The sequence below is a fragment of the Parambassis ranga genome, chromosome 17 (genome assembly GCF_900634625.1).
Source record: "Parambassis ranga chromosome 17, fParRan2.1, whole genome shotgun sequence".
NCBI lineage: Eukaryota > Metazoa > Chordata > Actinopteri > Ambassidae > Parambassis > Parambassis ranga.
Genome location: NC_041037.1, coordinates 20,735,682 through 20,758,634, shown reverse-complemented (window position 1 = coordinate 20,758,634; position 22,953 = coordinate 20,735,682). Strand labels below are relative to the sequence as shown.

General features: G+C 46.5%; 1 protein-coding gene across 6 annotated transcripts in view; it reads left to right on the top strand.

The window, feature by feature from the left end:
- Positions 1–22,953, top strand: part of LOC114450029 (disco-interacting protein 2 homolog C) — a 100,708-nt gene that overhangs the window by 24,494 nt on the left and 53,261 nt on the right. Inside the window, exon 1 of one of the 6 annotated variants that reach the window (XM_028427930.1) lies at positions 14,406–14,625. The exons of 4 other annotated variants lie outside the window; for them this stretch is intronic. The gene's annotated coding sequence lies outside the window, so the exon portion shown is untranslated. Of the gene's footprint in view, positions 1–14,405; positions 14,661–22,953 lie in introns of those variants that run through there. One more of the 6 variants, XM_028427928.1, reaches the window with a different exon arrangement.

Genomic DNA, 22,953 nt, shown 5'->3' with positions numbered 1-22,953 from the left:
CCTAGGACGTCCGGGTCCAGTGAAGGTTTTTTAAGTATCGGAATGATCACAGCAGTTTTAAAAGCCTGTGGTACATATCCTGTTTCCAGAGACAAGTTGATCTGTCCTAATATAGAGTCTCCGATCAGAGGAATAGCATCCTTGAGGAGCTGTGAAGGGATCGGATCCAGAAGACAGGTAGTAGGTTTAGACTTGCTGATGCTGGTGGTCAGCTCAGGGAGGCCGATGGGCGCGAAGCAGTCCAGAGTTAGATCAGGATCCGTTTCCAGAAGTGGCGGTGTATCCTCAGCGGTCACAGAGAGATTGTGGTTGATTTGTCCTCTAATAGTGGTGATTTTATCAGTGAAGAAGCTCATGAAGTCTTCACTACTAAGAGCTGCAGGAATGCGAGGCTCCACAGAGCTGTGGCTCTTTGTCAGCCTGGCCACGGCGTTAAAGAGAAAGCGCGGGTTGTTCTTGTTTTCTTCTATTAGTGATGAATAGTAGGCTGTCCTGGCTTTACGAAGGGCCTTCTTATACGTCAGCAGACTGTCTCTCCAGATCCTCCGGGAGTCATCTGATTTAGAGGACTGCCACATCCTCTCCATCCTACGTGTAATCCGTTTCAGTGATCGGATGTTTGAGTTGTACCACGGAGCTAGCCTCTTCTGGTTTGTAGTTTTCTTCTTCTTCAGTGGAGCAATCCTGTTTAAGACTGAGTGTAGTGTGTCTGCAGTGTTGTTGACAAGGCGGTCCAGCTCTGCAGGAGTAACATTTAAGTTGGTACCCCCATCAGTACTTGGGACTGTGGGGAGTACTGGTAGGATTGCTGTCCTAAACTGCTTTACGGCGTCTTCAGACAGACATCTGCTGTAGTAGACCTTTTCCTCAGGTGCTGGTAGGTCTGAAAGAGAGAAGTCAAAAGTTATTAATGAGTGATCTGAAAGAACAGGATTTTGAGACCACACTAGCAGGTTCTCAGCTTCCAGGCCGTAGGTGAGAACCAGGTCGAGGGTGTGACTGTGACAGTGTGTGGGTTCATTTACTAACTGAGAGAACCCAACTGAATCCAAGAGTGAGTTGAAGGCAATCTTCAGACTGTCGGAGTCGACGTCCATATGAATGTTAAAGTCACCCACTATAATGACTTTATCTGTGCTAAGCACTAAACTTGATAAGAAGTCTGAAAACTCCAGCAGGAACTCTGAATAAGCAGCAGCAGGTGGACGATACACTACGACGAGTAAAACAAATTCTGACTTCTTCCAGCTTCCGTGAGACAGGCTGAGAGTGAGACTCTCAAAAGAAGTATGAGTAGACTTAGGTTTAGGATTCATCTGAAGACTGGAGCGGTAGATTGCTGCCACTCCTCCTCCGCGACCTGTAACTCTAGGAACATGACAGTTAGTATAACAGGACGGAGTTGATTCATTTAAAGCAACATATTCTTCACCCTGTAACCAAGTCTCAGTGAGACAAAGTATATCAGTGTGATGATCAATAATTAGATCATTAACTAAGAGCGACTTAGAGTGTAGGGATCGTATGTTAAACAATCCACACCTGAGTGTTCTGTTACCTTGTTCTATGTGTTTGTGTGTGTTAGTGTGTATTTTTATGAGGTTATTATGATTAATATATCTTAGCTTGTGTGCTTGATGAACTGTGGGAGGACGTGTGACCGTCACCACTTCAATAACATTATTAAGCTTAGTGTTTCTATGTGTATTTGTGTTTAATGTGTTTCTAACTGAGGGCGGCAGTCCTCCAGAAGCAGCAGAGAGGTGTGTAGGACAGCGACTCTGCCTCCTGGCCTCGACCCTGGGTTGTCAGGTTGGTCTAATAAACTTGGCTATGTTGCTAGAAATCAGAGCTGCACCACCCTGGGTGGGATGGATGCCGTCTCTCCTAATAAGGCCAGGTTTCCCCCAGAAAGTTTCCCAGTTATCTATAAAGGCCACGTTATTTTCTGGACACCACCATGACAGCCAGCGACGGAGCGAGGACATGCGGCTAAACATGTCATCACTGGTCAGATTCGGGAGGGGACCAGAGAACGCTACGGAGTCCGACATGGTTTTAGCTAAATTACACACCGACTCAATATTAACTTTAGTGACCTCTGACTGGCGAAGCCGGGTGTCATTAACACCGACGTGAATTATAATCCTACTGTATTTATGTTTATCTCTCGCCAGCAGCTTCAGGCTACCCTCTATGTCGCCCGCTCTGGCCCCCGGGATGCACTTAACTATAGCCGCTGGTGTCGGCTTTACATGCCGCAGAACAGAGTCGCCAATAACCAGGGTCGGCTTCTCAGCGGGTGTGTCGCCGAGTGGGGAAAAACGGTTCGATATGTCAAGCGGCTGGTGGTGAACCACGGGCCTTTGTTTCGGGCTACGCTTCCTTCGAACCGCCACCCAACCTCTCTGACTTCCCGGCTGCTCAGGGGCTGCCGGGGTGCGGATAACATCAGCTAAGGCAGGCTGGTCCGCACAGGCTAACTGCTGCTGGCTAGCTGCTGTGGCTACAGGTCTATTATCTAACATGCGGAGCCGACCCTCTAACTCGCTTAGCCTCGCCTCCAAGACTGTGAATAAGCTACACTTTGTGCACACCTCATGCTCACTAAAGGAGGCAGAGGAGTAGCTAAACATGTCACACACCGTGCAGTGAGCAGGAGAGGGAGATGCAGAGCGAGTGGAAGAAGCCATGCTAAGCGCTAATGCTAACCGCTAAGTTACGGTAAGCTTCGCTACAGTGGTAAACGAGAGGGGAACCCAGAAACTGGTGCACTTAACTCTAACACTACGGTGCTTGTGTATTACCACAATAAAAGCAAACACAATATGTCTAATGCAGAAAGTCCGTAGCACCAACAGCGCACACCAAGTGAACAAACAGGACAGTGTCGAAACAGGAAGTGACGCAGTACGTTACCCACTGACGCAATACGTTAACCCTATTGTGTGACTTCTTCCTCTGCAGGTTTGAGACACGAGTGTCGGAAACTGCAGTTCCCACCGTGGCCTGTAGTCCACTCATACTCCACCTGTTTGCCTGTATTTGGATTAACTGTGAATTTAGGTTCAGATACAGAACATGTACACATGATGGCTCTACAGGCCCTACAGGTGACGTCATTGTTAGGTGAAAGTCTGCATATTTATTTATCATCTATAAAATAAATCAGCATGAGAACTGGGAGGTGGGAGCTTTGGTGCGTTTAAGGCTGTGAAAGTGGTGAATTGTAATCCAAGCCGTGACGTAGCAGCTGTGCTGGTTGTCTCACATCGGGGGCCTGATAACGGGTGCTTGTTAGCATGCTGTTGTACTGGAGGTTGTTCATTGACAAAGTCGAGCTCCTGGTGTAGGGATGGAAAACAGCCGCCTCTGCTGCTGCCTCGTGTGTCGGAGGATGGATGAGCTAAAGGACGGAGTATGAGATGAGATCACAAGGCCGGCAACAGTTGGTGGTGAATACAGCTCTCTTTGTACTGAGAGAGAGTGTGTGTGTGTGTGTCTATGACTACCTCATCAACACACCAAACTACACACACACATAGTGGGCTTTGTCTATCATGTGGCCCACACACACACACACACACACAGACTTTGAACTTTATGTACTGAGAAGCATGCAAACAGGCGTCTCCGCTTCGGATGTGACTGACAGTTTTATGGCTAATTCTGCTAAAGAGACACCAAAATACACACACACACACACAAATGTGCATTTCTGTCTTTCTAAGGACCACACAGTGCTTCTCATGACCCCTTCATCCCAACCCTCGTTCTACCTAACAGCACAGTGAGGGTGCGTCCCGATGAGATGGGCGTGACTAGAATGTCCTCATAAAGATAGACCTACACACACACACACACACACACACACACACACACTGCTGTGGATGGCATTCCACTCATATGAACAGTAACACTGGCAGGCAGGCCCTCAGCTGTGCCTGAAGGTCACCATGAACACACACACACACCTCAGTTTCATTAATGTAACTGGGACACTGTTTGTGTTCCTCTGTATATTGATTCATATTTAATGTGTTTGTTTGTCTGGCTGACGCCGTGGGAAACAGGCTTATGTGTGTGTGTTAGGGACACACACACACAGTGTTCCCACATTATATTGAATAAAACTGGGCTTCTAATGTGTCTAACTCAGACACTGACTGTGTCTGACGAGCGTCACTGTGGGTCAGTTTCCTCCAACAAAAAAAAAAAACGACACATGCTCACAGATCACCGGGCTGCCGGCCAAACACCTCCAGCTGTCTGGTGCCTGATGTAGTGACCACAGGGTGGGAAACAATGAAAAAACAAACAAATATTATACACATTTTAGGATGAAGTTTCCCCGATCTGCAACAAACTTCTCCGCCCTCCACACTTTATATTCATCCAGCCACAGGAGGGCGCCACATGCGGCTATTTGTCCTCAGAATTCTGATAAAAACAGTCAAATCGCAGCTTCTTCCATGTGAGCCTGAAGACAGAAAGATCCATCTGATCAGTTAGTCATTAGTCAATGAATGAGTTAATTAACCTAGCGAACATTTGAAACGGGTCGAGCAGTTTAAATGTACAGTTCGACTCGTTGAGTTCATCACTGTTGGCAAGTGCTGAGCAGCATTTTTTCAGTTCTGACAGTAAATTAATGAGATTCTTCTGAGCTCCAGGAAATAAAAGTGAATTAAAAAGAGGTTTTATTGGAAAAATAGACCCACATGTGTAACCGGGATGAAAGAACTGGGCTGAAAAGTCAGAGCAGTAAAAAAAGAGATTTATGTCAGCTTAAAGTTGAATTTCTTCTGTTTTATACCGATGTATTTATTATTCAGCCTGCAAATGAGCAGCGAGGGCGGAGGATGTTTAAACATTTACAGACATTTCATTTCAAAGATAATGAGGAAATAAATGAAGCTTTACTAGATCCAGTCTGCAGCAGGAAACAAACATGTGAGGCTCTGCAGACAGATCAGGCCTGTAGCCTTCATTCAGCATGGTTTCATCACCTGAAGGAAGAACATGCTGAAGCTAGCGTTATGTTCTGTTTACACACAACAGGAAACAGACCGTCAGTGTTCAACTGGTCAATATGTACATTTATACAGAGAGCAGGTTATTCTGTCAGGAAGGAAGCAGAGGTCTGTGTGTGTGTGTGTGTGTGTGTCTGTGTGTGTGCGTGTGTGTCTGTGTGTGTGTGTGTGTGTGTGTCTGTGTGTGTGTGTGTGTCTCTGTCTGTGTGTGTGTGTGTCTGTGTTTCTCCCTGTTTGTCTGTTTCTCCGTGTTTGTGTGTGTGTGTTTCTGTGTGTGTGTGTGTGTCTGTGTTTCTCCCTGTTTGTCTGTTTCTCCGTGTTTGTGTGTGTGTGTTTCTCTGTGTGTGTGTGTCTGTGTCTGTGTTTCTCCCTGTTTGTGTGTGTGTGTGTGTCTGTGTGTGTGTGTTTCTCTGAGTGTTTCTCTGAGTGTTTCTCTGAGTGTTTCTCTGAGTGTTTCTGTGTGTGTGTGTGTGTGTGTGTGTGTGTGTTTCTGTGTGTGTTTCTCTGTGTGTTTCTCTGTGTGTGTGTGTGTGTGTTTCTGTGTGTGTGTGTGTCTTTGTTTCTCCCTGTTTGTGTGTCTGTGTGTGTGTGTGTCTGTGTGTGTGTGTGTTTCTGTGTGTGTGTGTGTGTGTGTGTGTGTGTTTCTGTGTGTGTTTCTCTGTGTGTTTCTCTGTGTGTGTGTGTGTGTGTTTCTGTGTGTGTGTGTGTGTCTTTGTTTCTCCCTGTTTGTGTGTGTGTGTGTCTGTGTGTGTGTGTGTTTCTGTGTGTGTGTGTAACCAGCTGTCACAGGTTTATTTTGCCGCCTCTCTGCAGCTTCTCATGACCCCACATGCCTTTCATATGTGACCTGTTGCAGCCTGCGCCACTAAAATGTGTCTGAACGACAGCACGAAGCTTTAAGTCATCTCTGTCCGAGCACTTGTTGTGTTTTTGCCGTCATTGAACGGCACTTTTGGGGAAGAAGGGGCCGGTTTCTCTTTAAAACGATCCTTACTTCAACCTGAACTCTGTTTTTTAACTCCTGATGTTAATCAGTTTTTAATGAATTATTACAAAATGAAAGGTCCCTGTGAGTGAAAGCAGAGCTGTTAGCTGTGTTTGTGCAGATCTTTTTGTCTGCTTGTTTGTTCCATGATCAGTTGATGTGTGTTTGATGTCAGCATTGATCAGTTTTGGCCAGAAACTGTGAGAAATAACAGCTTAAAACAAGGTTAAAATAACACGTAAGCTTACACAGTGTGAAAGTCCCATCTCATTCATACAGTGTGGGCCTAAATAAATCACATCACATTTAGTGTTTCAGTCAGGCTGAATCTCACTTCCTTTGTTAAAATGCAGCCTGTGTGTGTGACTCCAGAGACATGACCCTCCAGTCTGACCTCTGACACTCAGTGCTGAGCTCTTGTAATCTGCGAACCCTTCTTCACGATCGTCTCCTGTATGCCTTCACACGAACTGTCCATATGCCCTTTCAAAATAAAATGTCTTCTTGTAAAACAGGAGTTGGCTCACAGAGGGGAATTTGGTGTAAGTGTTCTCATGCAGTAACGGACAATACGATGTCCACCACAGTGTAGTTCTGATGTCTTTCAGCAGACAGTGGGATGAAAAGACGGAAACCTTTCAGTGTTTTTGCTGCATAACGTCCGAATGGAAGAAAACCTGCAGTGTAATTTGAAGGCTGCAGGCTGCAGGCACAGCCCGCCTGGTCCTGTCAGATGGCGTCTCTTCTGGCTGAAGCTGTCGAACTCTTTATCCTGGATAACATGGTTTGTTAGTTCTTGATTCAATTTGACAATTAGGACTGATTTTCTAACCACGGCTCGTCCCGCCGGCTGGATGAGCGCCAGCTTTTGTCCGGACTCTCCATTTTTTTCCCTCTGGAACTCATCCAGACTCTTACAGAAAACCCCCTCAGATTTTGGCAGGAAGTGACGTCGAGCTCTGATAAATGTGTCTGTGACGTTTAAACATCTACGGTTTAGGTCCCTCAGACCTCCTTTATATTAGAGCTGGATGCTGGATGTTTTGTGGAGGTGGATTCTTCACTCATGTGGTTCATCTAAACCTCAGATCATCAATATCAGACCTTCATGTCACCTTGTTTGCTGAAGAACACACAGTTACCTGTTAAGAGTTGAATCATTCTCGTGGGGTCGAGAGGGGTCAAGGGTCGTCCTCTTCTGAAGGGTCAACAGCGTCATTGACCCGCTAAATCTGGGCAATTAGAATGATGGCAGTGCGGCGGCTGGTCAGATGACAGAGAGGAGGTCAGGGGTGAGGTCAGCTGAAAGTGTGTGATGTTTGGTGCTTTCACTCAGAGCTTCTGGTGGTGAACGCTGCCATCAGACTTTATCATGACTTTGAGTAATTCTGTTCTGTTGTTGCTCTGATATAACAGTGTCCCTCTCAGGATCAAGTATGTTTATCTATCTGTCGATACAGGCTAACAAATATGAAAGCTATGAGTGGATGTGGTGCAGCTGACTCTCTGACTCTCCAGTGGTCTTTGAATGCATCACGTCTGAAATATGACGCCATTTAAATCAAAACATGACCAGCCTCCCTGAACACAGCGCCACCAGGAAGCCATGGCTGACTCACATGTGAGCAGCCGTCACATGACAGTAACTCAGGGAGTGTTTGGCTGGTCTGCAGGTTTCCATGTGAATGCTGCTGTCTCTGTGCTCGTCGCTGTGAGCCCACACTGACTGAGGCGGCAGGGAAAACCTTCCTCTTCCTCTTCCTCTCACACAGCTTCATCCTCACTCTGAAAACACAGACGTTCACACTAACACGTTCCCCACAGCTTTCGCTCTGCAGCTCACACACACACACCACTCGTCTTTCACACTTATGTAATTATCTTTATTAATTAATGAGCCGGTGATTAACCTCCGTCTCACAGGCCTAACAGCCGAGCCCTCCTCGTTCACGGCTGTTTACAGACTCGGCTGCTCTCCACCAGCTCAGCGGATGCTGGAAATGTCAGAGTGTGTTTGTGTGTGTGTGTGAAACAGAGAGAGAGAGAATCTTAAAGGCAGTGCGGTGTAATCAGTTGTGACATTTTGCCATGTAGAGGGCTGCTGCTCGCACTGAGCTGTAATGATCGTTGGTCACGGTGGAGCGAACCGGTTAACCTGGCGAGGAGGCGAGGGAGGCAGAAGGAGACAGTGGAGGGATGCATGCTCTCATCCTTTCACACTTCTTGTCTTGCATTCATCACACTGTCCTTCCTTCTGTCCATTGTCCCCGTTCGTCCTGCCACAGTGTCCCTTTCTGTTCTTCGTCTCTGACATGGCTCATCCTCTCCATCCTCCTTCCTCACTGGTCATCACGTCATTCCCACTTTGCCTCCTCCTTAGCTTCCTCCATTACTCCTAACCTTCCTTCCTTCCTTCCTCTCCTGTAAACGAGCTCTCACTTTTTCACAACAAAATCTTCTCACTGTCTGACTTTGCAGTATGTGAGCAGAGGTGAATCAGATCACATAGCCTGTGTGTGTGTGTGCGTGTGTGTGTGTGGTGACATTGCAGTTGCTGATTGGGGACACAGTCAAGAGAAAAGAATCTGCATACTGAGACACACACATTTCAGCTGCTTCAGTATCATTCACAGGCTGTGTGTGTCTGTGTGTGTCTGTGTCTGTGTGTGTGTGTCTGTGTGTGTGTGTGTGTCTGTGTGTGTGTGTGTCTGTGTGTGTCTGTGTCTGTGTGTGTGTGTGTCTGTGTGTGTGTAGGAGCTGTTTGATGTCTCGCTCAGTGCAGAGGTTAATAAAGCAGGAGGAAAGGACAGAGAAATGTAGTGTTTTATGTTTTTGTGAACACACACAGCAACATGTTATTAATAGAAGTGTGAGGGCGACGCAGTAATCCCACATGGCAGAGGCATTCCTCCTCTCTGATATCAGCACACACACACACACACACACACACACACTGAAACTCCTTACAGAGCAGTGTGTGTTCAGATCCCTCACTGATGTCTGTTTAACCCTGTTTAAATGGTCGTGTTACCTGCTCCGAACACTGTGTGTGTGTTTTCCCTCCTGTCAGTGTGTGTTCGTTGTTCACTGCACCTCTATGGAAACATGGCTTAATTTATTTTGAATTTTGTTTAACTGCTGCTCACAAGAGAGTCCATCATGGCTTCCTGGTTGTGCTGAGGAGAACAGAATCTTGTTGATGTGAACACTTTATTGTTTAGATTTTTTTAATGAAGACGTGAAGAGGGAAATTTAGACGAACACGATGCACTGAAGAACCCAGACAATACTTGTTTTTCACTAGAATCAAAGCACGAGTTTCAAATAAGTTTTATGGCTCTGAGATCAGATGGACTGGTATCCATAGCAACATTTAGCATCTCTTCAGAGGGCTCGGATAGTGATATAGAGTCCTTGAGTGGCTTGGTTGTTGAGTAGAAGTTTTTGTGATGGCAGCCGCCTGTCACTCAGTGCAGCCATGCTTTGAATTATGCATAAGTTTAAATTAGAAGGTCATTTTAACACAGATGTCAAGTGGGATTGACTCACTGTGGGACTCAGCCTCTAGTGGACACTGGAGGAACTGCAGCGTTTGGTTCTGTTGCTTGTTCTCTCAGCCTCGAGCGTTCCTCTTTACAGCCTGCTTTACGGTCCTGTTGGCTGGTCGACTGTTTGTCTGGTGCACAGGTTTTCCTGGCGTGCTGATCACACCGCATGGTCCAAGCCGAAGAAGTCAGCGCAGCTCTTCAGCTGGTGTTCCAGGCTGTGATTACCAACACACACACACACACTGTGGGTTCAGGGGCCGGGGCTCCTGACTGTTCCTGGGACGGGCGCCGTGTGTAGCTGCAGGGTTCTGGCGGCTCTCTGGATGCTGGCAGAGACTGAAACATGTGACTCATCAGAGCCAGCTCTCTTTTCTCTCGGAGCAATCGCCACCTCACAGCCAAGGCCTGAGTCTGAGGACAAAAACAAGATATTTAGCCACTTAAAAGAAACAATACAGGATGGAAGAAGTGCCAAACGTGTTGCAGATAAATGGGTGAACACCGCCGTGCTGACCGTGCTGGTCCTTGTGTGTTTCACACTTGACTTTTTTGGCAGTTTAATCAGCCAAAAAAGTCACATGAACCACAGTGTTCATCGTCGGATCCAGAACTGACTTAGGTTCAGGCCTTCTGCCGACACTGCAGACAGGAGCAGGTGTCTGACACAACACACACACTCTCCTCTGCTGCTGCCTGCTTCATAAAGGGTTAAAAACACATTACCAGAATGTAAAGCGCAGAGAAATGTGTAGTTATTAAGTGCATTTGTTGCTGAAACAGGAGAGTTATTAGCCATTCGTGATAAACATGTAACACTTGCGGAGCTCGAGGGTGATTTCGTGCACTTTGTTGATTTTTTTTTCTGCCCCCCCGCAGGAAACGTGCGTATCACTGTATCATAATTAACTCTACGCTAATTCCCTCTCTGGTGGCCTCGGTGCACGCTGCCGTATGTGGGTTATGCTGTGACCCAGAGCAGTGATAATTTACTATAAATTGGTATTTTTAATTAATGCTGCCTCACTCCCGCTCTGATTGATGTGGCGTCGCTTGTAGGGATGTTTGATGGCCGTAAATCTGCACGGAGAACAATTATTTAGCTGCTGCTGCCACCGCCGATGATGCTGAGCGCCACCCTGTCAGCGGTGTCATGTGTGCTTTTATTTCATTCAGATTTTTCTTTCTGGATGTTCTTACATAATCTTCACAATCTGAAACATTTCTTCTTCTTTTTCTAAGTGGGTTCCTGCAGGGCTGTCTTTGCACCGGTGCATCATTGTCTTCATATTTAAGGAAGGGTTATTTTCCCTGTTACAGAGCAGCCATTTTTGGAGCAGGGTCAGCTGGTTTATAGCCTGTCTCCAGAGACTCTCCCGCCTGTTGTGTAACAGCACGAAGCTTTAGAGTTAGGTGCTGAAGCGACCACTCAAAAACCCGACCATAAAAAGGTCGATATTTAAGCATGTTCTTCTGGCAGCCTTTAAACCTGCATTAATCATATTGTTTTAATTACATTTCCATGTAACACAGCAGCTCTGCCAACATTTATATCACCTATAGATTTATGGCGCCTACAGCTGATGAAGAAAATTGACCGGCAAAAATAATAATAAGCAACAAATTTCTGCAAAACACAAACACTTCTACACACTCAGTGCAGCTTGGAAGCCATGTTTGACTCCCATGTGACCAGCAGTCACAGTTCTATTTAATTTAGTTATCGTACACTTTGTGGACCAGAACCTGTTGGCTATTGTGTTAAGAGGATTTCCATCAGTGTGAGTGACCGGTAGGAGAAAAAGCCCTGACCTGGAGTTAATCTGGATTAAGTGTGGTGGAGCCTCATTCACATGAAAACCTCAGTGTCAGCTCAGGTTATTAGGATGGAAAGTGAGGAGGTGATGTCACTGGGAGCTGCTGGCTGGCTTCAGAGGGAGCAGGACTCTGGACTTGTTCAGCACCCATCTGCTGTTTTATTCCCGCCTGTGTCATTCATAGCTGGGCAGTCTGGCCTGTTTTCTGGGAGCATTTTTCCCAGAGTCTGGTTGAAGAGGTTTTGTTTCAGAGGTGCAGTTTGATGCCAGCTGTACCACTATGAACTGAGTGACTCTCTTCATGTGAGTCGGTCCAGTCCACAGGCTGAACTCAACAGAAATGTATGCTGGTTCCAGTCCACCTTCCATAGTTTACGCAGGTCGGATAAATAAGGCTAAATCGCTGAATAATAGGAGTGATTTTGGTCACAGGCTGAACTTAAAAAAATCAGTTTATTCATCAGTTGAGTCCCAGTTTGAGGAACTGTTGGTTTTGTACTTTGATGATTTTATGTCCTTGCTGTCCAGCTTTGACGTGAACACACAGACAATCAAAGAAACATGGCCGTGACTGTCAGAGAGGCTAAAAAACAGGTTTACCTCTCTGACAGGTAGCAGGAAAATAAAGTCCTTCAGTAGCACAGAAACCGACCCCTCCCTGTCCATTGTGGGTCAGATAATAACTCTCTTCACTGACGATGCCGCCCTCTCTGTCATCCAAAAGACCTGAATGGTCATGAATGGACTGCAAGACAAAGCAGAGCACAATGAGGGGCTTTGTTTCCCACAGAGAGTCCGTCTCGTCCTTCCTGGTGGACGTGGTGGTTCCTGTTCTGTAGGACACATTAAGGGAAAGTAGAACGTCAACAAAGAGGTGAAGGTGAAAAGAGGTGATTTATATCAGTATCCCACAGAAGCCAACAACATGCTGAACCAGGCTTCTCTAAGTAGACATGTGCACTCGCTCTGTGCAAATATAAGTTAGTATTATTGCAATAACTAACAACAACGACAGATACTGTCCAAACTGTTTTCAAGGATCGCCTCAACAGTACCAATAACTTCTGGCTACATGTGACTTTACTGCTTCAGGCTGCTTCAGACCCGCTTTCCTCATGAGGACATTCACATTTGACAGGTCTGTGCTCGTGTACTGTGTGTGAGCGGGAGAATAAAGCCGTACGAGCGGCCTGTTCTCAGCACCACAGCAGAGCCAGGTGCTCGGCTTCTGTTTGCCTTTCTGCTCCACGAGGAGACGCATATTGTTTGTTGACTCAGGTTCAAAAAAGAGCAGATTATCTTGTGTCTGGCTCAGAGGAGTGTGTCTACTTTTATCCTTGTGGTGTAGATCTGTTTATCTTTTATTAACATACACACAGAAAAGCAACACAGTGGAGTTTAAGGGAAACGTTGCTCTCAGGCTCCCCCTGCAAATACGCTGTGTGTGCAACATATCATTTATTTACACGCTGATAGAAGAGGAGCTGATGTCCACAGATAATCTGCTCTATAACTCGTCTTAAGGACATAGACTGAGGTGTGGACGCCTCCACTAAATAACTTGTGATGGAGCAGCCCTGTCACTGACTGCAGAGGCACTGCTGACACACACACATTCATACATGCAGTGAAAATCCAAATGTCAACTCTTTGAGTGCTAACGGTGCTAAGTGTGTTTACCTGTGTGATGCTCGCCCTCAGATTCATGCACCCCCCACTAATCCAACAGCAACATGGACCCGCTGTCATCAGTTTCTTGCTTTCATGACACCTGCTCAGAGAATAACAACCTACATAGCTCCATCTTATACCTTACTGCTGAGGTCATGTGTAGTTCCAGGTGCTGTAGACCTGCTCAGGCAGTGGAGGAGGGACCTTTGATTTGCCAAGCTTTATCCTAAACGGAGAACTGCATAATAACAAAGTCTTTAAAAAGTCTATTTGCTCCTCTGCTGTCAGACTCTCCCTGCAGCTCTCACAGTTGGTCGATATTTTGATATCTGATAGAGATTTATGCTGTGAAACAAGGAGTTTCACATTTTTCCACAGGCTGGATTTCTCATCCTGCTGTGAAACTCCACTTTTGTTAATGTCATCACAAAAAACTGCCAGCTGCACACCTCTGCTCTCTGAAGCGTCGATGCTCAGCTCTTTGCTCGGGGTCTCCTGTCCGTCTCTCTCCCTCTGTGATTGATGCCTGACAGTGAAGCCAGACTTGACTTGCTTTGCTTAGCTGCTATCGATTCTTTTTCACTTAAGCCATAATGAAGTATTGGTCAGCCTCAGTGAGTGTCAGCAGTGCTTAGCGAGGCAGCAGGTGAGGAGCAGCCACGAGACTTAATTACAGCTGGTGCTGGTGTGTTTGGAGGCAGCGCGTGCTGCAGCTAAAGATAATTCAGAGTCAGACCCTCCTGTTGCAATGCCTCACAGGCTAATCAGCACATACATGTGGGGATACATATCAGAAATATCCCAGAGGCCCTTATTTATACACACAAACATGCACACGCTTGTGGCGAAAACAATGCATTATTGATGGCGTGCTGTCCACAACACATGTCACAGGAAGCCAGAGTTGTCTTGGTGCTGTGTGAAATCAAAGTCCTGAATATTTATGATTATTTAGGTTTAATTACAGGTCTGTGATAGGCTGAAATGTTTCGGCTTTGTCTCGACAGAGAGACTCTGTGATTATGCAGCCGTTCATCTCAGACCACAAAGCCACCAGGACACTGTGAGGACGTTCTGACCAAAGGAACAGCTCGCAAGTTAAACTGTGGATGTCGAAATTCTGAAGTATGTACAGCCTGGAAAAGACATTCAGAGACATTCTGACAGCTCTGATCTGTAGCTCTACTCCACTTTAAACCCAGGGAAACTTCTGTGCTGGTCCGCCTGAAGGAGATTCAGCTCCGAGCAGGCTGCCCATAAATGGCCACAATACACAGTGAGGAGGGAGGGAGGGGAGGGAAGGGGGCAGATAAGGGGAAAAAAGACGAGTATAAAGAGTGCAACAGGAGGGAGAATGAGGTTTAGTGAGGGAAAGAATGAAAGGGAGGGGAGTCAGATGGAGGACAAAAATAGGAGAGGAAGGACTGCCAACGGAAATGAAAGAGAAGAAGAAGAAGAGGAGAGCAAGTGAGGGGGAAAAGTGATCCAACGTCAACACAGGAAGCGCCAGAGAAACATCTTTTAACTGAATCCACTGGCAGCTGGACTGGAGGGAGGCTCAGCAGAGGTCAGAGGTCAGCGTGACGGGACGGGCTTTTATATATTTAGGGTAATCACTCTTTGATTATCTGACGCAGAGCTTTAAAACAACTTAGCATCCGAGGAAAGATGCAGTGTGTGTGCGTGTGTGTGTGTGTGTGTGTGTGTGTGTGTGTGTGTGTGTGTGTGTGTGTGTGTGTGTGTGTGTGTGTGTGTGTGTGTGTGTGGCCATAAATGATTACACAGGCTGTATCTGTGTGTGTTTTTGTGCAGCGGTGGGACTGTGCTTGGGGACATTTTATGCAGTAGGTGGTGTGTGTGTGTGTGTGTCTGGCCAGAAGGGCCCTGTCACCCTGAGCGGAGCGCAAGGTGAAGTGACAGATTTGGATCAGCGGGAGAGACCGGCGTCCACCGATGTTGTGGCTAAATAATGAAGCAGCTCTAATTCATGCACCTGAATAATGGAGACGGAGCCGCTGTGGTTCTTGGGAGGGTTTTCCCTGTGACACCGTCTGCATCTGAAGATTTCAGGCCAGACAGCAGCACTTCAGACAGTCTGGAGGTCAGTCAGGGAGAGGAGAGGAGCTGGCAGAGACTCAGCAAAACAAGCGCAGGTTTCTGGATTATTCTGGAGGTAAATGGATTAAATCAAAACATCTGTAGGACCCAGCATGTTCGCTTAAACAGGGTGAGTGGATGGAATGATGCCACTTTATTGATCAGACGACTCATAGAAAACATATTGACTGGAGGAAACGTGTAGCAGGGTGTGTGTGTGTGTGTGTGTGTGTGGTATTTGCTCACTGCTTGGTGTTGAAGCATGGTCAGGGTCTCTGACACACACACACACACACACACACAGAGCACCTCAGGCCTCACACACACAGCTGCTCTCCTCACACATTCACAAATTGACAGTCAGGGATAAGCACTCTTAAAGGTGTGTGTGTGTGTGTGTCAGCTAACACCTGATTTCACAAGTGTGGACTTCCTCAGTTTCCAACCTGTTGTTAGAGGTCATGTTTTGTTGGTTCACACTTTATTTAAAGCTTAATAGTGTATTTAACAGAATACAGTTTGATGGTTGGATACATTTATGCTCATCTGTTATTAAATTATTTACATTTGTCTGGATGGCTACAAATGGATTTTATTTCACCTCCCGTGCAGTTCCTCGGGTTGTGTTTTTTAATGCAGTACCCAGGTGTGTGTGTGTGTGCGGCCTGCATGGGCGTGGAGACGATCTGTCACATATTGAGGTCAGACAGAGAAAAGGGAATACTCTGGAGATGAAATAAAGGATGAAAGAGGCGGCAGCTGAGAAGACAGAGGAGGAAGCACACAGTGGGTCAGACTGTCAGAGAGAGGGGGTGAGCGAGGTAGACAGACAGAGAGAGAGAGAGAGAGAGATGAACCTGTTTCTCCCGCAGGAGGGGAGGGGAAGGGTCTGTCGACAGGATTTGTTCCCGTGTGTTAGTGCTGTTTTAGATGCAATGAAAGATTCATGGAGCTGAAGAAGGCTGCCGGTCGTCTGTTAGGACGCTCTGATGGAGCAGAAGGAGGAGCTCCAAGCGTCCACTTACCACAGACTGACAGACAGGAAGCAGAGTGACGTGTGTGTGTGTGTGGACAGTTTGATGTACTATGAACAAAGTTCATTAGGTGAACAGGTGCTGCCCTGTCATTGTGAAGCAAGTTAGATTCAAGGTGGAGGCCAGATGTGTTGCCATGGTAACTTAACCAAGTCGTTTTTGTGCCCAAACATAAAGAGTGATGTGAAGCAGCAGGATAAAAATCATTTTTGGACCCTTCATCCAGATTTGAAGCTCCTGATTTGAAGAATTTGTGCACCTGATTGTAAAAGACATGAGTGTAACTGACATAAACACAGCTGAATATCAAGTGTGCAGGACACATGACATGAATGTGGCCTTTTTGTATGTCTGTTTGTGCATATAAGCCACATTTCCACTGTAGAGTATCTGCAGACAGGTGAAGTAAACAGTGTGAGTGCATCCACAGCTCCGGGCTCACCTGCTCTCAGACATGGATGCTTTCTGGTGAAGGCAGAGCTGGAGCACAGGCCCAGCTGCTCCTGGAGGATTCGTGTCAGTGCTTTACAGTAGTAAGCAGAGCGCTGCATTGTCAGCATAGCACGAGTTCCTCTGTCCGTCTGTCATCACATTCCCTTCAGAGGGCCACCTGCCGTAGAACACAACTGACTCCCCGCCCTCGCCTCCACCCGCCCAGCAGCAGCTCCGGTCTCGTTGCTGTTATGGTCAACACTGGTTCATGCATGGCTCATTCAGCCCGGGTCATATATATATATATATATATATGTCCACATACTTGTGGCTCTTCAAGCACTCTCTGTTATCTCTGTTGCCTTCAGCACTGCGGCACTAATCTTGTCTGGCGTGACGGAGCGCCAGCAGCTTTGAGAGGAGGTGCAGCTGCCTGCTGAAGGAGGCGTCTTCCTCCCAGGATAACACCTCCACCTCTGGCCTCTTCCTCATTCACAGCCTGCAGAGGCTCTTATCTGGCCAAAAAATAAGCCACAGTGGCACTTTATCTTCAATACAGATAAGCTAGGCTAATAGTTTAGCTCGGAAACTTTGAGGATCAGCATCACGTCTGAAGTCTGCCAGACGTTTTCAAGCCAAAATGTTAATCCAGTGGCTGGATTTAAGATTTGGTAGAAAAAATGATTTCATATTTCAGCTCAGGGATAAATGCTAAAGGTATAACAATATATAACATAACAGATTAGTGCACGTGGTATTATTTACCATAGTAAAGCTGGACGTATGAGACTGGCGTTAGACTTAAGGTCTAAATCTTTCCGCCCAGCTGGTGCGATGCGCTCCACTGTCAGCAGCTCCACACTTTCACTGGATGAGCTGATGCTGACCAATCAGAGAGGACAGAAGCAGAAAGCCTTACCTTCAAAACACTTCCTGCGTGTGAACAAACAGCGATCTGCTTCTGCAGCATGGCCTCATGTTGTCCTTCTGTGTGTGTGTGTGCAGCTGTGGAGCTGTGCTGATGTGTTTTTAAACAGACTGAGATAAACGGAGTGAAACGACTGGTTCTGTTGAGGTATCGTCTTTAGGAGACGTCGTCCAAGTCAAACACGTCTGTTCCCATGTTTGAGGACCACGGGGATTAGTTGGAGTGTAAAGGTAACATAATCCAGGGATTATAGCAGCAGCACAATGCAGACACTTTCCTTCACGTTTGGTGGCTGCTGCTTTACCTTTACCACAGATCGGCTCACTCTCGGCCAGCTGGAGCTGCTGACGGAGCTGATTGAAAGTCGATTTGCTTCTGCTGTGTCTCACAGAGGGATAAAAGGGGGGGTCGGACACTCGGAGGTCCAGTTTCAGATGCGCTGAGAGGGCAGGGAATGCTGCTGTTTCTGTCATAATGTCTGGCTCCTCTCTGCCTGCAGGACAATAAAGGGTTTTATTGAGGGGGACATCAAATCTGTTGATATTAATGAATTAGTTTTTGGATTAGAAGAGCTCTGAGCTTCGTTTGTAAACGCCATGGAGGGGTGTTTCCCCACGCCTGCACCTCTGCACCAGCTCACACACGTTCTTCGATGTAATACACACCACAGCAGGCTGTGTCTGTTGCACTGCAGATTTTAAGTTGGAAAGATTCCCTGGTTCAGCTCCTTACAGGGATGTGTGTGTTGCATTCTTTGCTTGCTGTACTTCTGGCCTCTTCTTCCCACAAACTCCTAGTAGACATTAGCTTTAGCTGTTAGCTACACATCGATAGAGCATGTAAGGCGGGGACAACATCTTTCATTTCTGCAGGTCCCCCAAGACGATATATGTTTCTGTGAAGCTCCTTTCATACAGAACAAAAAGCCACTAAAGTCAGACTTTTGTCTTCAGTGGGAAAAAGACTCTCGGAGTCAAATGACGGCAGGAGATTTTATCAGCTGCTGCTCTGATTGGCAGCGATGTGAACACCTGGCTGCTCCTTCTTTCTGGTGCAGATCCAGCCTGTCTTCACCAGGAATACATCACATGAGCTCGATGTTTATACACAACATGTGTGCGTGTTTGTGCAGCCGCCTCTCTTTGTGTTTATTTGGGCGGTACTTGTTGCCATGGTAGCTGAAAATGGTGAGATGTAGACTTTAGTCCACATTCCCGCCTGTTCAGCGAGCCCTCTGGGTCAGCGCTGCCTTTGCACCTTCCCTTCCTGTATCTGCATCCCGAGGGGACTGGGATGAGGTGCCTGTTTAATGTGTGTGTGGTGTCCTTCTCATACATTCACATGTACACATTAACTTAAGTGTAAGAGGTCTATCAAAGTGTAAAGTGCCCCCTAGTGGCCATAACGGTATATAATCATGATGCCGAGGAGGAGGAGGAGGTCAGGGTGGGTGGATGGGTGAACAAAACTCCTGACTTCAACATGAGACACTGCTTTTTGTCACAACCTGTATCACATGGCTATCACTGTAACCATGGCAACCCTCAGTGTCTAACCTGAGTGACCCCTGTGGTCTCTCTCCTCTTGTCTTGAACTTTAAACTGAAATCTTCAATGAGTCAGTGCTTACAGGTGCTGTGTAATAAGCCTTTGTGTGTGTAGTAACCAGTCTGTGACAGCGCCACACGCTGTTTTAATGGAGTTTAACGTCGTCTTTATGGACTGGAGACTTCCTGTAGTCTTACAGTGTAGCTGTGGCGGTCTGCTTGGCACCGAGCTTAAGAATCCAACCGTGATACTGAACACAGAATGTAAAGTTAAAGACGTTGTAACAGAGGGAATGAATCTGACAGCAGACCCCCGAAATACATCCAGCAGTAACAATGAGCTGCTCGGGTTATACATGACTTAAAGTGTGTAAAAAATGTTCCTAAAAAAAGGCGTCAGAGGATTTGAATCTTTAGGCCTGTTGTTAAAGCTGCACTTACAACCCCAGTGAAGTTACAGCAAGGTCAGTGTGTGTGTGAACATGTGTTAACATGTCATCACATTGATGATTGTGTGTGTGTGTGTGTGGTTTCTGTCACATCAGGATGTCTGTGTCCTGACTGGTCGGGCTTCTCAGTTCCCCTCTCCCTTTTCCAGCATCCTGTTTTTACACACACACACACACACACACACACACACACACACACACACACACACGCACACACACACACACACACACACACACACACACACACACACACACACACACCTGGATCCTCATTCGCCTGAAGCTGAAAACATGAAGTCAGCTGAGGGTTATACAGAAACATGTCTCACATCAGGCCACAACTTCAACAACAGTGTCCGTCACCCAACTTTCCGATGGTCTTTGAATGCGTCACGTTCAGTTCTGTAAATCTAAGGTTTAAATGTTTCAGTCACTCTGCTATGATGTGCAGCTCTAGGCCTGACCTGTGACTGACCTGACTGTCGTTGTAATGCTTGTTTATAGTGCTGCTGATGGTACAGGCTCTTGCTGTTGTTTGTAGCTATGATGGATTGTAGTTACAGTGGATCATGTGATTAAGTATTAGCAGCATCAAGTCTATAAATCTCACACACACTGGTGTTTAGCATGGATCGGAGGCATCATGTCTATGACCTCTGAGGTTTTAAAAGTTTACACTCTCTTTCTGTTTAAAGTGACGCTGCTTCCTTGAGGTTAGGGACATGTTATGATTATTGCCCTCATTCTGTAACTCTAATCTGCGCTGTAGCAGCTCGCCGTGTCAACTGGTTCTCCAGGTAAATCTGGACCGTTGTGGGCGTGTCCCATCAGGCCCGCCTCATGCTGTGGGCTAAATAAACAAACCCCAGTGTCCCGTTACAGCAGAAGCTGTTCCCCTTATCTAACATTTGTTCTGATGTAGTGGATAGTTGTGTAAACGTGGTGAAGGAGGTAATGGATGACTGAGCGGGAGACGAGCAGAACAAATAAATGATGACTTTTTTTAATCTTTGAACTGAGCCACAACATTAGATAAGGACAGAGGGTGGTGAGGGCAGCAGTAGGGCACTGAGAGTCTATTGTACCCTTACTGTGGGCAGAACAAAGAACAACAATGATGTTTTACAGTTTATGATAAGCATAAGTAAAGTCTCTCTCTGTAAAAATGAGCTCAGTTCACGGACGTTGCAGAGATGTTGCGTCACAGTGAGAGTTCCTCTACATGTTGATGCTTTGGGGAATTACAGCACCGCACACACAGAGGTACAGAGAAGTGGAACTATGTGAGGTCTGTGCTGAAAGAATACTTTTACTTTAAGGCAGGAAGAGTTAAATCCAGTAATACATCATGTGGCTGTGGTCGGTTGGTGTTTAGTGCCTTCGTTCCATTTACTGACTTGTGAACCAGTCCAGCTCCGGTCTCTGCCTCCTCTCCTGAATCACAAACAGCGCCCCCCCACCACCACACACACAGTGTGTCTGAGTGCGCAGTGTGATGGAGTCAGAACACCACCTGTTGATGCTGCGGTGATGATGGCTTGCATTGTGCAGCACTTCCTCCCAGATGGAAACAGTTTACAGCTCATCAGTATGCGTCTGGTTTGGGAGACGAGCCTGAAACACGTCGCTGCGGCGAACGCATCACAAATAAAATAGATAAAATCATGACTCCTCTCTCTCTCTCTCTCTCTCTCTCTCCTCTTTCTTCTCTTCCTCTCTCCTCGATCGATCGGTCCGATTTCTGTCTGAGCATGAAATGAAGCAGCTGCTGCGAGGCGAGTCACGGTGTGTGTGAGTCCCTGTGTGTGTGTGTGTGTGTTTCGCTGCATCCTTTGCAGCCTCCCACCTCTCAAGTGAATTCAATTCATTAGTGTTTATTGGCATGAATGTTGCATGAGCCACGCTGCCTAAAGATGCTCAGTATAGCAGCAGCTGATCATGAAAACACAAATAAAGCCAGTAAACATGTGATGCAACTTCTAACACAAACTCTAAGTGCTCAGTGCAGCGGTGGCTCATGGGAGCAGCCCCGAGCGGCCCTGTGGGATAAATCCATTTTAGAAACCTGAAATCTCGACTAGATTTCTGCAAGACTGCTGGAGAGAGTGAGAGTACACACACACACACACACACACACACACACACACACACACACACACACACACACACACACACACACTCACTCAGCAGGGAGGAGGGAGGGAGGCAGGCAGGAGCCTCCGAGGCATTTTACTCATGTAGAGAATGTAATGAAATCTGAGCCACTCTTCCCCCCTCTGCCTCTCCTCCTCCTCTGTTCGCCTCATGCTCTGCAAATATGGCATTAAAAAGTCTAAAGATACAGCAGCGAACAAAATATCATGATTTAATCTGTCTGTTGCACAGAACAGTGAAGGTCCTTCAGTCCTCTAACAGTTTCCAACCATTAAAACAGATCTGATTCCTGTCTGAGTGCAGCTGATCGGATGAAACATCTGTCAATCACCATCTTTGAACGCTAGCAAGTAGCACTTAGCATGTCTGCCATTACAGTCAGCACTTCCTCATAGGCTCCTGATTGGTCCAAACCACATGTAGTTCAACCATAAGCGGGTAGCCTGAAGCCTGGGAAAATGGGTTTAAGGGTAAACCAATCCATCCCTTCATCTCATGCTCAGACTGCTGTTGTTTGTGTGTGGTGATGTGTAGCCTGGACTGAGACATGAAGTCCACAAGGATGTAGTTCACACCGCAGCCTCTAGGGGCGTGAGGGAGTCAGTCCTCATAGATCTCCATGTTAAAAGGTGCAACTTTAAAGCAGAAATAAACATGTTTACAGCCTGATAGAAAACTGTTAGGGTGTCTGTTGATGGGTTCTCTTTGAATGTTCGCTGTACAGTTCTTTTAATTAAATATGAGGACTTTAAATTTCACATCATTCTAGCCATTAGCCGTGGACCATCACAGCATCATCTTCCTGCTTCTGTGCTCCACCTCTTCATTAGTTTAGGCGGATTGTGATGCTACCGACATATGTGGAGGGTCGAGCCCGTCACAGAGACTCAGAGTGGCTCTTCAAAAACCTACAGGTGGCGCCCTGACACTCTGTCCATAGTTATATACTCTGAGCGCAAGTGTGTGTTTGTTCGCACCCTCTTGCCTACCAGGTTTTTTTTTTATGGACTTCAGTCTTCGGTTCACAGACTAAATCCTCCAGACTTATGTTTTGACAAAGTAGGCCGTAGTGGCCGATTTCACAGCAGAAATGAACATGTTTACAGCCTGGTACAAAAAAACACTCTGGTCTCAGATGATAGGTTCTCTTCTAGTGTCAATTGTACGGGAGGTGAATTTTTTTACAACTCACTCGTTTTATTTATATTCTGACATAAAATTACACATAATTATGGGTGTTACCGCTTTAGTGACAGACGGTT